Source organism: Ixodes scapularis, unplaced genomic scaffold (assembly GCF_016920785.2).
Source record: "Ixodes scapularis isolate PalLabHiFi unplaced genomic scaffold, ASM1692078v2 PGA_scaffold1__304_contigs__length_218370807, whole genome shotgun sequence".
Classification (NCBI taxonomy): domain Eukaryota; kingdom Metazoa; phylum Arthropoda; class Arachnida; order Ixodida; family Ixodidae; genus Ixodes; species Ixodes scapularis.
Window position 1 is genome coordinate 171,973,805 of NW_024609846.1, and position 13,714 is coordinate 171,987,518.

At 46.0% G+C, this 13,714-nt stretch overlaps 1 protein-coding gene across 4 annotated transcripts in view; it reads right to left on the reverse strand.

The window, feature by feature from the left end:
- The window catches only part of LOC115331399, a 42,249-nt gene extending 28,585 nt beyond the window's left edge, over window positions 1–13,664 (reverse strand). The window contains exons 1-2 of one of the 4 annotated variants that reach the window (XM_029993518.2): window positions 13,337–13,461; window positions 8,491–8,600 (exon numbers count right to left, since the gene is read on the reverse strand). The gene's annotated coding sequence lies outside the window, so the exon portion shown is untranslated. Of the gene's footprint in view, window positions 1–8,490; window positions 8,601–13,336 lie in introns of all 4 variants that reach the window. The other 3 variants (XM_029993516.3, XM_040502560.1, XM_029993517.3) reach the window with 3 other exon arrangements.
- Window positions 13,665–13,714: the final 50 nt, after the last annotated feature.

Below are 13,714 nucleotides of genomic sequence, written 5' to 3' on the forward strand. Positions count from 1 at the left end.
TTTATTGTTTACGATCCCGGTGCTGGTGAGGTAGGCTCTTGTCCAACAGAAAACGTGGATTCAGCTCACGTGCAGCGATTCTGAGGATGCATCACAGTGAAAAAGCAGAGAGCTTTCGAAGGAAAGAAGGCGCAAAAGAGTTCAGTTTTCTTTTAAAAGTTCTATAGCAAATAATTTTTTTGGGCTCCCCATTTTTGTTTTTTTTCCACACCTTTTACGACGTGCGATGTATGAAATTCGATTTCAGAATCGTTTCATGGTTAAAAGCAGCATTGTAGTTATCAGAGGAAGACACCCTGAAAGTGCATGCCGAAGGCATTTCCTATATCCTTTAACGATGCAGGAGACGAGGCGAAGAGAGGAGGAACAATGAAGCCACGGTAGTCACCCCTAATTTTACGGTAGCGGTCCCACACCTCTTTCGCAGAGGCAGCGCTGCTCAGGGAAGAGACATACTTCTCCCAGGATGTCCGTTTTGCCGGCTTTCGTGTCCACCGAGCCCTTCGCCTTTCTTTTTCTAAACTCTATCAAGTTTTTTGGAATTGGATACTGTAACGTGCGCGGATTTCGACAGTGTGTATGTGTGCGTGCCGGGTCATCTTCGTGCCGCGTTGTGCACGCAACGAGCTGTGTGTGCGCGCGCGTCATCTTCGTGCCGCGCGCCCCGCAACAAGAAAAAGAGAAGGAAGGTGGAGAACAGAAAATGGAGTGTGTTCGAGCAGGCAGACCAGCGTGTGGAAGGAAACTGCCGGGCGTCCAGACCCGGGTTCTTCAAAGATTCCACCTGGCCTGACCTCCAGCTCCCGCGACGCCTTCACCCCAGCTGAAAGCAGGTGCACGCGTTGCGGAGCACGCGTCAAGAGCACAGCGGCCCCGTCTATTCCAACACGCCACCCCAGACGCCGACGCCGTGCCAACGCCGCCTCCGACCCACCGGCTTCAAGCTGAACCCTGGGCTTTCCGGTACGTGCTTTGTCGCCGCTCCATCGCACAACACCTCGCAAGACCCAACGCCACGAAACAAGAAAGCGATAAGTTGTTACAGCGAACTTTCGGGTTGCCTTTAGCGAGCAGCATTGAAACAGTGTGCCAACATTGCGAGAACAATCTGTCGAACGTGCATTCCTTTAACTATTTCCCCAAAGTCATACCATTCGTCGTTGTTTTTCGTGTGCAAATTTAAGTAGTGTGTTTTCTTCTTGGCATATTGTTTTCTAATATAACGCTGTTTCCTACTTCAAACGGTCTCGTCTCTCTTAATTCACGTACCTGATACTCATGATTCTTCACAGATACCTTCGAAAGGTGTCCCATGCTTTTTTTCTGATTTCGCCTAGTTGTGCTGCACTCCCAAGCCCGCCATGGGTTGCACCGTTTTGGGAGGTTTGTAATGTCTTGGGGATAGAGTGATGTGCCGCATTTATGATTTGCTCGGTAACATATAAAGTAGCCTCCTCTGGTGTCATACCCTGTGGGAGCCGAGGGTGAAAGACGATGCAGAGGGCATGTGAGGGCGGTCAACGGAGAAGTCACGAGCTGGCGCGAGACAGTGTGAGCTGAGCGAGGCTGTAGCTGTACAAGAACGTCGGAGCCGGGCTGCCTGGCTTGGCACATGACGAACCCCGGAGCGGTCCACCAGCGAGGTCTGGAGCAAGACCGGTGGAAACGGCGAGCCCTGGCTATCTGGCCTAGGCCACGACGATCCCGGGGTGGTTCCGCAGCGACACTCGGGCATTGATAGCCCGGGACCGACAGCCTACGCTTACTGCCATAGACCCAATGGCGTCGATTTCTGGGCAAACTAAATGTTCAGCAGCGCTTCCGTGGTCGGGGGCGCTCATTACTGGAACAAATCGGTGACTCATTGCTCTATTAATAGATTGCAAAACTAAAATAAGCAGCGAAAACCATGTTCATAAAATGAACCGCTAACGTTTTAATTATTACTTTTGTTGTCGTCGAGCTAGCTTGAGCGGCTTCCTAGCCGTTTGCGAAGACGAAGCTGCTCAAAATCCAACATGACGCAGCCCCTCCGCCGTGCTCTGCCGCTGCTCCCTACCGCGGTACCGCCGGTACCACGGTAGGTTTTGTTTAGAAATTTACGGCTTGAGCGTGCCATGCCACTTGTTAAGGCAAAAAAGTGTAAGTTCTGCTTGCCTACCTTGTGTCCAGCGGTTGACAGTCCGTCACTTGGCGTCGGCGTCTTCCAGAGAATCGAAACAGATGCAGCATTTTTCACACTCATTGACGCATTTATTCAGTCATTTGCATGACAAGGAAAAACAATTTACACTGTCACTTTAAACAAGCGTTGCTATGCGGAAAAAAATTAATAATCCGCGCAGTATCTACGTTAGCAAGAGGTGCTACAGTGAAGATACAATGTGCGACACTGTTAGCACGAACACGACATAGTGCTTTTTCGCTATCGACGGGCACCAACTTTTACTGCTATAGTTCGCCAAGTGACTGTTTAAAGTTTCGTAAACCTCAGATGCAACTATGGCACGAGAATATCTGTCTTTGCGATTGTAAAACACAATACAGTCATGTCTCGCTAACATGGTCGATTGTTTCGGTCACGCTGCTATATACTTTATATTTTCGGGGACCGATATGTGTCTCCATACAATTCTAACTTGTCGCAATTAAATAAAGAAACCTGAAGTACGTACTATGGACAGCTAGCTTGGGAACAAAATGGATAAATACATGTTTTTATCTTTTTATTATGGTCTCTGTAAAGACAAACGCAAAAAAAGGGGGAAAATATATTAGTCAGATAAAAAGAAAATAGTAAAGCTCTTCGGTTACAGAATTTACCCAGAGCTTCACCATTGTCAGATATGACAATGGTTACAATTTTCAGGGGTTTCCAGCCTGAATCACTTGCAGTTCTTTCCCTTTCCCAGTTGCAGATGACAGAAATAAACAACATACCACCTTCATTGTTTATTCTTTTGTGATATTGGCATTGATTCATGATTATGGATGACTAACATTATGCAGAATTGTTTTGGAAACTGGAGATGTCCATATTAAAGAGAAAATACTGTAACAGCAAACAGAAATGTCTGTTCCCGTGGCATGAAAACACAATGATCCTAATTTCTGATATGTGTTACATAGACACAAACCCAGTGCGAGTAAATATAGAGCCCTGCCGGAGAATTGTATGTGAACAGCCCTATCGGTGAGGTATGTCTAAGATGTTTAAATGGTCATTGGTTGTGGAATCTCAAATACCAACCTGAACGTATATTATGATAAAACATCAATTGTTCAACCTGTGTAATAAGACAATAACAGAAAATTTTCGTGGGTCAGATATTGTCCAGCAAAAGTAGAGATCTTAAAGAATGAAACTTTAAAAGTATGTAGATTGAATTCTAGCTGCCAAAGGCCTTGGAATCACTGGTTCGAAGCAACAGATCTTCCCCCCTCCCCAACCCACCCTTAAAAAAAAAAACTGCCCAGAGGTTGTTGGTTACCAGCAGGCTAACAACTCGTCTGAACGAAGTGGATGCTCAGAGGCTTCTGTTAGTCTATGATCTCGCTTTATAAAAATCATGCAAAGAGCAACCTGCTGATGCAGTGGACAACATTGTCTCTCGAAAGTCTCAAGCACAGCCAAAAGATTTCATGCCTAGTTGAAAGCTCTCGTCATTCTGACTGGTCCGTGCAAATAAAAAGTTAACACAATGCATTGTAATTCAGGCAAACTTATTCATTGTTTACTTACAGACCTGAACCATAATCTTTAGACATATTTCTTAATGTGTAGACCTAGCTCTCTGTAGACCACTTTGGTATTTCTCATTTCTCTTGGCCTCTTGATGAGCTTTCAATAACTGTCGCTTGCGCCGTCAAGTTAAACCATGAGTTGAACCAGGTTTTCTTGGTGTGGCTACTGAGATGCTATGATGCCCATGGGATGGACCAGCCACTTCACTGTTCTTTCTCATTTTTCCTGGGTGTTCTCTATCCCCTCAGGATCTGCAGAGGACAATGTAAGAACACATTAGTTTGTCTCGTCACAACACATACACTTGCAGAAGAGAAACAGGGCTATGAAACATGCATAGGGCTGCTTCTACTATCATTTTGTTTTTGTTATAATCCTCTTTGCCCCAGCCACTCTCATTTTACATTACAGTTGACCGTAGATTAGACTGCATAGATCACCACGGCGGAACCTAGCATGCTGATGATTACATATTCAGCTTGACAGGTTGGACAGCAATCAAGTGCACTTCACAAAAAAATTACCATGGACACTACTTTTTGTCTATTGGGGTTCCCTGTCCCTGAGGCTTGTTGGAGTGATTTTCATGCCTTGAGAATTTGTATGGATACACAAAAAAAGAACACATAACGCAAATGATGCTATTTTACGTGCAACAAACGAGAAAAAAAAAAAAACCTAACGTGAGTTTTAATTGTTTTGAAGGGAGTGCGTTGGTAGGTGTAAAAACTTCCGAAAGAATCACACATAGAAGGACGGATAGCACATCTCGCGAACAAGCTCTGCTGTCTGCATTCCGCCCTTCTAAGCGTAAATCTTTCGAGATATTAAAAGTGTCTTTAGAAATTAATTTATTTTACTATCCAGCTTTATATTTATTTCTGAAAGCAAAACATGGTTAACTAGTCGCAGGGCTGTAAAAGAATCTACACGAGATACATTAATAAAAACGAGCAGATATTATAAGATATAAACTCTGAAATATTATAAAACTGGGAGAACAATATTTATATATAGACTACAATTTACCCGACGGGGATCTACATTGCTGTGCACGAAATCGACGAGAGGTAGAGGAGGTGATATTTCATCAACAGTCTACAGATCATAAAATATTTGCAGGACGGCCTCCATCCACAAAACCGCGTGCTAAGAACGCTTGCCGAAATGTGCGCATCGCAATAAAATCACGGTGACATTTTGAAAATTTAAAAAATGAAAAGTTATATTCAATAACCTAAAAGAGTACAAAACCCTCAAATGGTGTAATTTGTGGCTGGAAGATCAGCTTAGGAAAAGTTTCAATAGGGGTGAATGAAAACTTTAAAACTCACCGTCGTCAGTTGGGATCCGAACGAACGGGTGCTTTTTGTCACCGACGCTGCTTGGGCGCCACTTTGTGTAACCGCACTAATGAGGTAGTTCAAAGATACGAAAAGCTTTCCACTCGCCCCAAAGTGCGAGGCTTGCGCAGTGCGATGATCGAGGCGCTGACGCTTGACGCACCGAAGGCAAACGAGAGCGCGAAAGCACCGAGCAGACCCACGGACACCTCCACAATGGTCCACCGATTTTAGAACGCGCAGAGAGAACGCGCAGAGCGCAAGCGTGCATGCGCACAGGCAGCGGTTTCGTTTTAGAAATGCAAAACACAAAAAAAGGCAAAATTTCGAAAGTGTGAAGTTGACACGAACTTTAAAAAAAATATGTTATATGTTTAGGAATATGTAATTTGTATTTAGTGAAATAATATGCAGTCATAACAAAAGCTAAGTGAAGTTTGATTCATTATTGTTTAGTTTTTAGTAATGAGTGCCTCCGACCATGCGAGCACTGCTGTACAGCTCTATGGTGGCGCCATCCGTGTTCCGGCCGCGCAAGTCGCTCTGTCAGTGATGTGATTGGCCTAAGCCGTTTTGGAGCAACTTTTGGAGCAGCCAAAACGGTGTTTTGGAGCAGCAAAAGTGGCCTTTGGAGCAGTTAAAAGTGTTTTGGAGCAACAAAAGTTGCTTTTGGAGCAGCCAGAACAGTGTTTCGGAGCAGCAAATGTGGTTTTTGGAGCAAATATTCTTAAAAAAATAAAAATATTTGTTTTAAGTGCTGGACGAACAAAAGGCACTTCACTTGCCGCAATAAAGAAATTATGGTCAAGTTCAACCACCTGGGTGCCTTTCAACATGTAACTGAAATGCCAATGACATGACACATTTTGCAATGCTTCAGTTAAATTATACATATATATGTACCGTTATTGATAAATAAGAACCAAACTCCACATATTAAAATTTGTTTGAAAATGACCAGCTTATTAGTAAATAAGCTGGTCTATTAGTCAATAAGCTAGTAGGTTGACTACCGTAGTTATATAGTATAATAAATGGAAGCAGTCTCCGACTGGTGAAACACGTAACTACTGCAGTGCAACGCGAAATTGTACACAAGACAAAGGTGCTTTTTTTTTTGCTTTTCGAAACTTTCTAGTACAAGGATGCTGCAAGCCTCGTTTTGCCTTTGACTAGTAATGAATTTCCACTTTCAATGTCTCCAAAGAGACATTGTGACATCCCACAAGTGAACAGTGCTGCGGCCGTTGCCGAGCGATTCCGAAAAACCGCTTGCCACCGTTTAACTTGTTCCCGACGTGCCAGATTTTCATGAAAAGTAAGCAAACATAAAACAATGGGTTGCAAGTGTCCCGGCTGGTGCCTCTTTCGCGCAGTCATGTTCGCATGCACATGAGGGCAACTTCGGACGGCTTGCATTTGCACGTGCTTCGTCGCGCGAGCGGAGATGGCTGTTCGATCGAAACAGACACCACGCCAATCCGCTCCGTCGCCAACTGGTTCCCAAAATTGTATGCAAAATGTAATTGTCCAGCATACGACAAAAAACAGTCCAGCAGCAAGTGCTTGCCAGGCCCGCAGGCGAGGTACAAGCTAAACACACAGAGAAAAAGAACCTGAGCGAGTCAGGTCAAAACAATACATCGCGAGTCAGGGTCAAAAATGTACTTGGAGCGCTTTGTACAACGACTGAAGCACTGAAGCGTCAACACACGCCCGCGTCTATCGTTGAAATTGTTTTTAAAAAGACGCGAGACGAGACCACGGAGTAGACGAGACACATGAACGACGAGAGCGTGAAACGAGAGGTGGCGGGAAAAACTATGCAAGACCGGATGGACGATTGATACAGGGTACTTTTTGTTGGGCGGCCGCTTGCGCTACCTAGCTCATGCATACTCAGTTACGGTACTCAGTTTAGTTTCGGTTTTGAAAGACGACCAAAATTGATCTTTTGGCGCAGGCTTGGCGCAGTTTACCCATATTTTGGCAAAATGTAGCAGGATGTAGCAGGGTTCACCCCTTGGCGCAGTTTGGCGCAATTGGCGCAGCAATCACATCACTGCTCTGTGTCCGGAGGTTGGCTCTGGCGTGAGAAAGGCGATCCGCAGGCCTGGACACAGACTCCGACTGTGAGCTCTGATCGACGGGCGACAAGGGTCGGCGTGCCCGGACTGCCGGCTCTCGACGACGGGCAACCGAGAGGTACAGTAAACCCATTCGCTGTCTTCTCGTTGTGTTATGTCACTCCCTGGTGACGGGCAGCGTGCATACTGGTCGGGCGGCGATTATTAGTAAAGGGATCTCCGTAAAGAACCCCACATTAAAATGGCGCCCAACGTGGGGCAAACGTGGGGCCCGGACTGCCGGCTCTTGACGACGGGCAACCGGGAGGTACAGTAAACCCATTCGCTGTGTTATGTCACTCCCTGGGTGACGGGCGGAGCGCATACCGATCGGGCGGTGATTATTAGTAGAGAGACCTCCATAGAGAACCCCACAACTTTTAAGCTTTAACGGGTCAAGTGTGGCCTCCAGTTGAAACAGTCCCCAATCAGCCTTATCAAGTTCCCATCGGGGAATTCACTTTAAAATAGTGTGCAATGGAATATGACTTTCTAAAACGATGGGAAAGAGATCACTGCCAAGAGGATCATCTAAAACCTTCCATGAAAAACAAGGGAATAATGTAGCTGATGATATAGACAAGTCTATACATGTGAAAGTTATGGCTCGCACTATAAAATGTTGGTTGTTTACCGTTTAAAAGGCATAGTGAAGATGAAAGTAAAAAACATTCAATGACTTTCCCACGATTGTCCAACCTAGCACTTCCCCATAAGGGGTTGTGTGCATTAAAATCCCCTAAGATTAAAAAAGGTTTCGGCAGCTGGTTCAGCAGGTCCTGCAAATCGTAAAAGTCAATCGGAACATCTCGTGGAAGGTAAAGGGAGACAAGAGTAATGAGACGATCTGCAAGAATACGCACTGCAACAGCCTCCAGGGGTGAGCGAAGAGGAACTGCCGTGCATGCAATATCGCCTCATGCTACAACAGCAACTCCACCCGAAGAATGAGATGTTGTACAGTCTTTTCGAAAAACATGCTGACAACGAAACATGTTGATATGAGTGCTATTGAGATGAGTCTCTTGCAAAGCAACTGCTAGAGCTCGCAGCTCATCAAGAAAAAAGTGCACATTGTCAATGTTGTGAAGCAGTCCTCGGCAGTTCCATTGCATGAAACTGTAACTATTTATGGTGGAAATGTTAAAAGGGTTCCTGCATAGACGCCCTCAGGCGGTTTGGGCGGGGTTACCCGTGGTATCGGTTTCTTCTGGGATGACTTCTTTAGTTTTAAGTCATCAGGAGGAGCCAAACGGATGGGAGGAGACTCACTCACATCCATCCGCTCCTTATTAGGTGAGACGGTGGAGGCATCAGGGGGGCTGCTGCTCCTTAGATGAGGATGGCTCCTCGAGAGGCTTGGGGCGAGGGGCTCGCTTCTTCCTCCTAGGAGGAGACCGAGTAATCAGAGCAGGCATTTCGTTTGACAGCCTGTCTCTCTGAGTGGGAGCGGCACCAGTGCTACCTCCCTGAGGTGGAGGGCACGCCGCCACCTCTGGTTTCTTGGTAAGTGGGGGCTGAGCGACGGCCTCCCGGTTCCCAGACGGAACCTGGAAGGATCGAGGCTCGGAAGGTGGTGCAAGCCCCCTACGCACCCCCTCGAGGAAGTCCCCCTTTGCCAAGAAGGCATAGCGCTTCTTGGCCTCGGGGTAAGACAGATTGTCCTTGGCTCTCAACGAAAGGATCTCTTTCTCCTGTTTCCATATGGAGCATGTGCGCGCGTCAGTGCTTCCACACTTTGCGCGGATGTTCTTGCCTCAACAGCTCCGAGCGCCATGACCAAACTGCTGGCACCGAAAACACCGCAGCGGATTTGGTACGTACGGTTGGACACGGCAGTGGAGGTATCCCGCCTTCACGAATGCTGGGAGAGTGTGTCTTTCGAACGTGAGAATAACATGCTTGCTCGGAGTTTCCACACCATCTCGTTTGAAAATGACCCACTTTACAGCAACGAAACCCAATGGTCGGAGGCCTTCGAGAATATCCTCTTCACTAGAGTGTAGGAGGTCGTCCTCGAAAAGCACCCCTCGAATGGTGTTCAGTGTGCGGTGTGGGGCAGCTGTTACTCGGACATCTACAATGCGGGACAGTTTCTGGAGCGCCATGCTTTGATCCTTAGTGTTCACTCCGACGAGGAGATCACTGGAGTGCATCTTCTTCGCTTTGCAATTATAACCAATCAACTTCTCAAGAACTTTTGCCACAACAAAAGGAGACATTTTTCCCATAGGGTGCTGTTTATCTTCAGAATAAATAACAAAGAATCTTGCGAAGGTTACAGGTTCAACATCTTTTACTTAGGTTAGTTCAGGATAAGGCCGCTTGGACGCTTGTCCTGAAGAGGTTTTGGTAGAGGACGCCATAGAAGGCAGAGAAAATTCAGCATCCGTGGCGTACCGCCCACCACGGAGCCCAACAAGGGGACAGGCAGCACCTCATAACAGTCAGGGCTTATCTGAGTATGTTGCTCTGCCAGTACTACCAAGACGCTATAACCAAGTGTGGTTCAAGGCAAGAGAATCTATTGCCACCCAAAGTTATCTCTTGCTGCCAAAGGAGGTGAAAAGGAAGGAAGAGAAATGAGAAGAGTAAAAAGAAGGAGAAGACAAGGCTGAAAGAAAGGAGGGGATAGTAGAAGTGGCGACTGACTGAATCATCCTGGTCGGGCCAAGCCAGGACACCCGTCTACGAGAAGTGGGGGCCGAAGTGGTGTATAGCCTCACCCGGGGGGCCCCGAAGGGTCCAAACCTACCCCGGGCTTGACTCAACCACCAGGATGCCCTTTTCCCCGGAGACAGGAAAGCCACGCACAGCCAAACGTGGGCGGGCGAACCCGCATTGCTCGGGGTCCGTGGAAACGCCACTCTCCAAACACCTGCTTTCACAGGTGCCCCCTGCGGGGTGAAGCCGTTCTATGCCCGATAAGACTGTGGACCTTATGTGTTCCAAATGACTCTTTAGTTTGGCGTTTTTTTATTTGTCTTGTTTTGTTTTGTGTTTCATCAAGGAGATGCACTTTTTAAAGGGGGGAAGTAATGCCGCGCGAGCAGCTGCCAAGTAGGCAGCGCGGCCGTGGCCTAACGGTTATCGTGCTTGCCTCCCAAGCGAAGAGCCAGGGTTCGATTCCCGGGAGTGACGAGTCTTTTGTTTGTTCTCGCAATTTAGTGTTCTGGTAAATTCGAGGATCCTGTTGCTTGTTCGAGGTCTGAATGTTCTATGTGCCAAACTTTCTACACCGATTGTTCCAGAAGCCCAGGCGTGTACATAAGGGGCTCCACGTGCCGCGCCGCAGTCAGTCTTGTCTCAGCGTTCCATCCTGCTGCTTCACCAACTTCGACACCCGCAATGCTTTGTTGTTAGCTTCTTTTTCTTTTTGTTTTGCTTTTGGGCACAAGTTTGACCCTTTAAACGTTTAGTTTCCTCAGTTATTCTTTGCTTCATTACCTCTTCATTCATGACAATATCATATTCCTTAAAAATAAATGTAAATAAAACTAAGGCCCATTCTATTCAGATCACAAAATACAAACTTTACCTACATGACTATCCTTTCACTTGGTGGAAATGAAATAGATATAGTGGAAAATATATAGAAGTACTAGGAATAATATTTAATGAATGTGTTGGGACAAAACTGTGCAACAGATAAGTAATAAGCTATCGGAAGTTCTCGGGGTTCTCTATAAATACCGAAATATGATTCCCATCTCTGTTATGCTACTTATATAATGTCCCTTTTTTACACATACAACAAATATTGCTTTTTAGTATGGGGAAACATGACTGCCACAAAACTAATACATAATCTTCAAAAAAAGCAGTTGAGTTTTATGTCATGCAGCATATGATAGTCATACTAAGCCATTATTTGATAAATTTAATATAGTACAAATTCCAAACTTGCACTTTAATACAAAAAGTCTTTTAGACGGAATGAAAATATGTATCTATTAATTTCCCAACTTGAACTTAGACACGCAATTTATCCAGCTTGTAATGCTGAGATAAGGATAGTGCCACATTCAAGAACCAACTATAGGAATCAGGTGTTAAAATGTACCCTCCCCTATGTTCTGAATCGCTTTTAGAAACTCAATATAGATATCTTCAGTATGTCCGCCAAAGAAATATGTTCACTTTTTGTCTAATGGTTACTCCCATGAATGCTCTATAAAAAAAAGCTGAGCATAACACAAACATATGCATTTTGCATATGTCATTATTTTTCACTTACTTTTTAGGTTTTTTTTCTTTTTCTTCTCTTCCTTTTGTTTACATTTTTTTTTTTTTTTTAGCAATTGACATGATGTTTTCTTTTCCGTGCTGTCTTACGAATATGTCGAATGCTAGTGTCTTTACGTTTGTTGTTTTCTCCCTGTGCTGCTACGGGGGACAGAGGCTAGTGAAGCAGTGTTTGAGTTGCTTTTTTCTCTGCCTTCTGTTCCTGATTCAGGTATCAATAAAGAATTTGAATTTGAGCTCCCATGTTTGCAGTTGCCACTTCAAGAAAGGTTCATGTTCTTGTTCTTTTATTTATTACTGCTAAAGTAAATACAAGTCGGCAGATTGGTTAGGTATGCTGTCGTGTTACTTATGTGCCATGCAGAGGGAACATTTCGGAGTTTGCGTTTCTATGAATGGTGCGTTTGACTGGCACAAACTTTTGCTTGCTAAATGGCGATCTCGCATTGCTACGCAAACCGCCCTTCTGCTTTTTGGTTGTTGTAAACATTGCCACAGTTACCAAATAATCACAAAGCATTCAAATAAAGCAGCTATTCTACACAGTTTGTTGCTATGTGCACACCCGGAAAGAAATGGGAGCGGCTGTTTCTTTCCACGACCACATCAGCTGATCTTGTGGTTAAATAAGAAAGAGGAAATAACCGACTTTGGTGCACCACCTTTGGTGTACCATCTACACATCTGCCTTTGTATTTGTCCAACAACTTCAGCCGTGTCTTGTTTGTATTCTCGCTCAACGGCTTGCGCTCTATGGTCTAACCATCCTCCTGGGCTGATGTGCCACAAGAATAGCTGGACAGCCGAAACACAAAGAAGACAAGTAATATAATAAAAATATGTAATTTGTTACCGTCGGCTTCAGGGCGCCACCATCTTGTTCGGTTGGGGTGGGTTTGAACGCGTCATAATCCGATTACGAAGCCCTGCTAAGGCGTCATAATGGACCTTTTCCGAGAAGCGTTCTGCGCACGCGCGAGCGCCCGATGCCAAGCGGTGGAAGTCGGCACGAAAAAATCGAGGAAATTCGGAATGAGGCTGTAAATCGACGAGTAGAACACGTAATTGCAGCATATATATAATTGTGTTACACAAAAAAAGAAAGTGGACGGAAAGAAAAACACGACGTTTGGGTGGACGCTACGGATTTCCTTCTTTAAAGTCGCGCTAGGCCTACCTCGTTGCATTAGGCACGCGACGCTGCTCAGAGAGCGAAGCAACTGGTAACGTAGCTCCCATTATTGATTGGTAGCGCAGGTCACTTCCTCGATTTTTTAGTTCGCGCAGCCACCGCCTGGTGCCGTCGGTATATGGAAAAGGTCCATTGGATTATGGCCGCGCCCAAACGCACCACAACTAAGCACAATGGCGGCGCCTGGAGACCGGACTTGCAAATGTCTTATGCTTAGGGGCCCAAAGAATATGGTCACTTTAGACTACGACCCTCAACGAAACAGCACACAAAAGAATGTCAAGGTTAAGCCGGATGGCCCCAACAGGAAAATGGGCAACCCATTGAAGACTTTGGGAGCTTTGAACCCCTAAACTAGGAAAAGGGAGGAGGGGGGAGGGGGGGGGGGGGGGGGGAGGGGGGAGCAATCCTAAACGTGGACACACGGAGGAGAATAGGGACACAGCCACCGGAACAAAATCGAACTTGACGGACGTTAATATAGTCGTTGACATAAATAAAAACCCCAAACGAAGAACCCTATCAGTAATGTGCTACTTGATCTGGCACAGAAGCTTGGGCGGGTTCGGGGAAGCCGAGGTAAACATGGATCCACAACCACACCAATACACAAGCCATACACGCGAAACTGCCGCCTTGTTACCCAATGAGGGGAGTGCCCTACCTAAATCTCGGTCATACTCACCAGGCACTTGTCCTTTACCTCTTTAGCAAGTCCGACTTCCCGCTGTACAGTACATCTTGCCCCAAACGTGAGGAACTTGACGACAAGTCCCCAACGGGATGGGAGATAAGCAGCTCGTGCACTTTGACTCCACTCATCCACTCATCCAACGGAGTGGATGGAGTTAGTTACGGCGGACCCGTAGACCTTCGAAGACTTCCAGCCATGCTAGCTTTACTGTTATGACAGGCAAGGCCGTTGTTTTGGCGCCTTCACTCGGTTCAACAGTTGCAACGTTTTGAAAACAACGCAGCAAGCTACACAAGTGCTAGGCTAGCTAGACGGCTCCGGACGGCTCGACCAGCTCGACTGGCTAGACCACTGATCTGCTGGATCGCG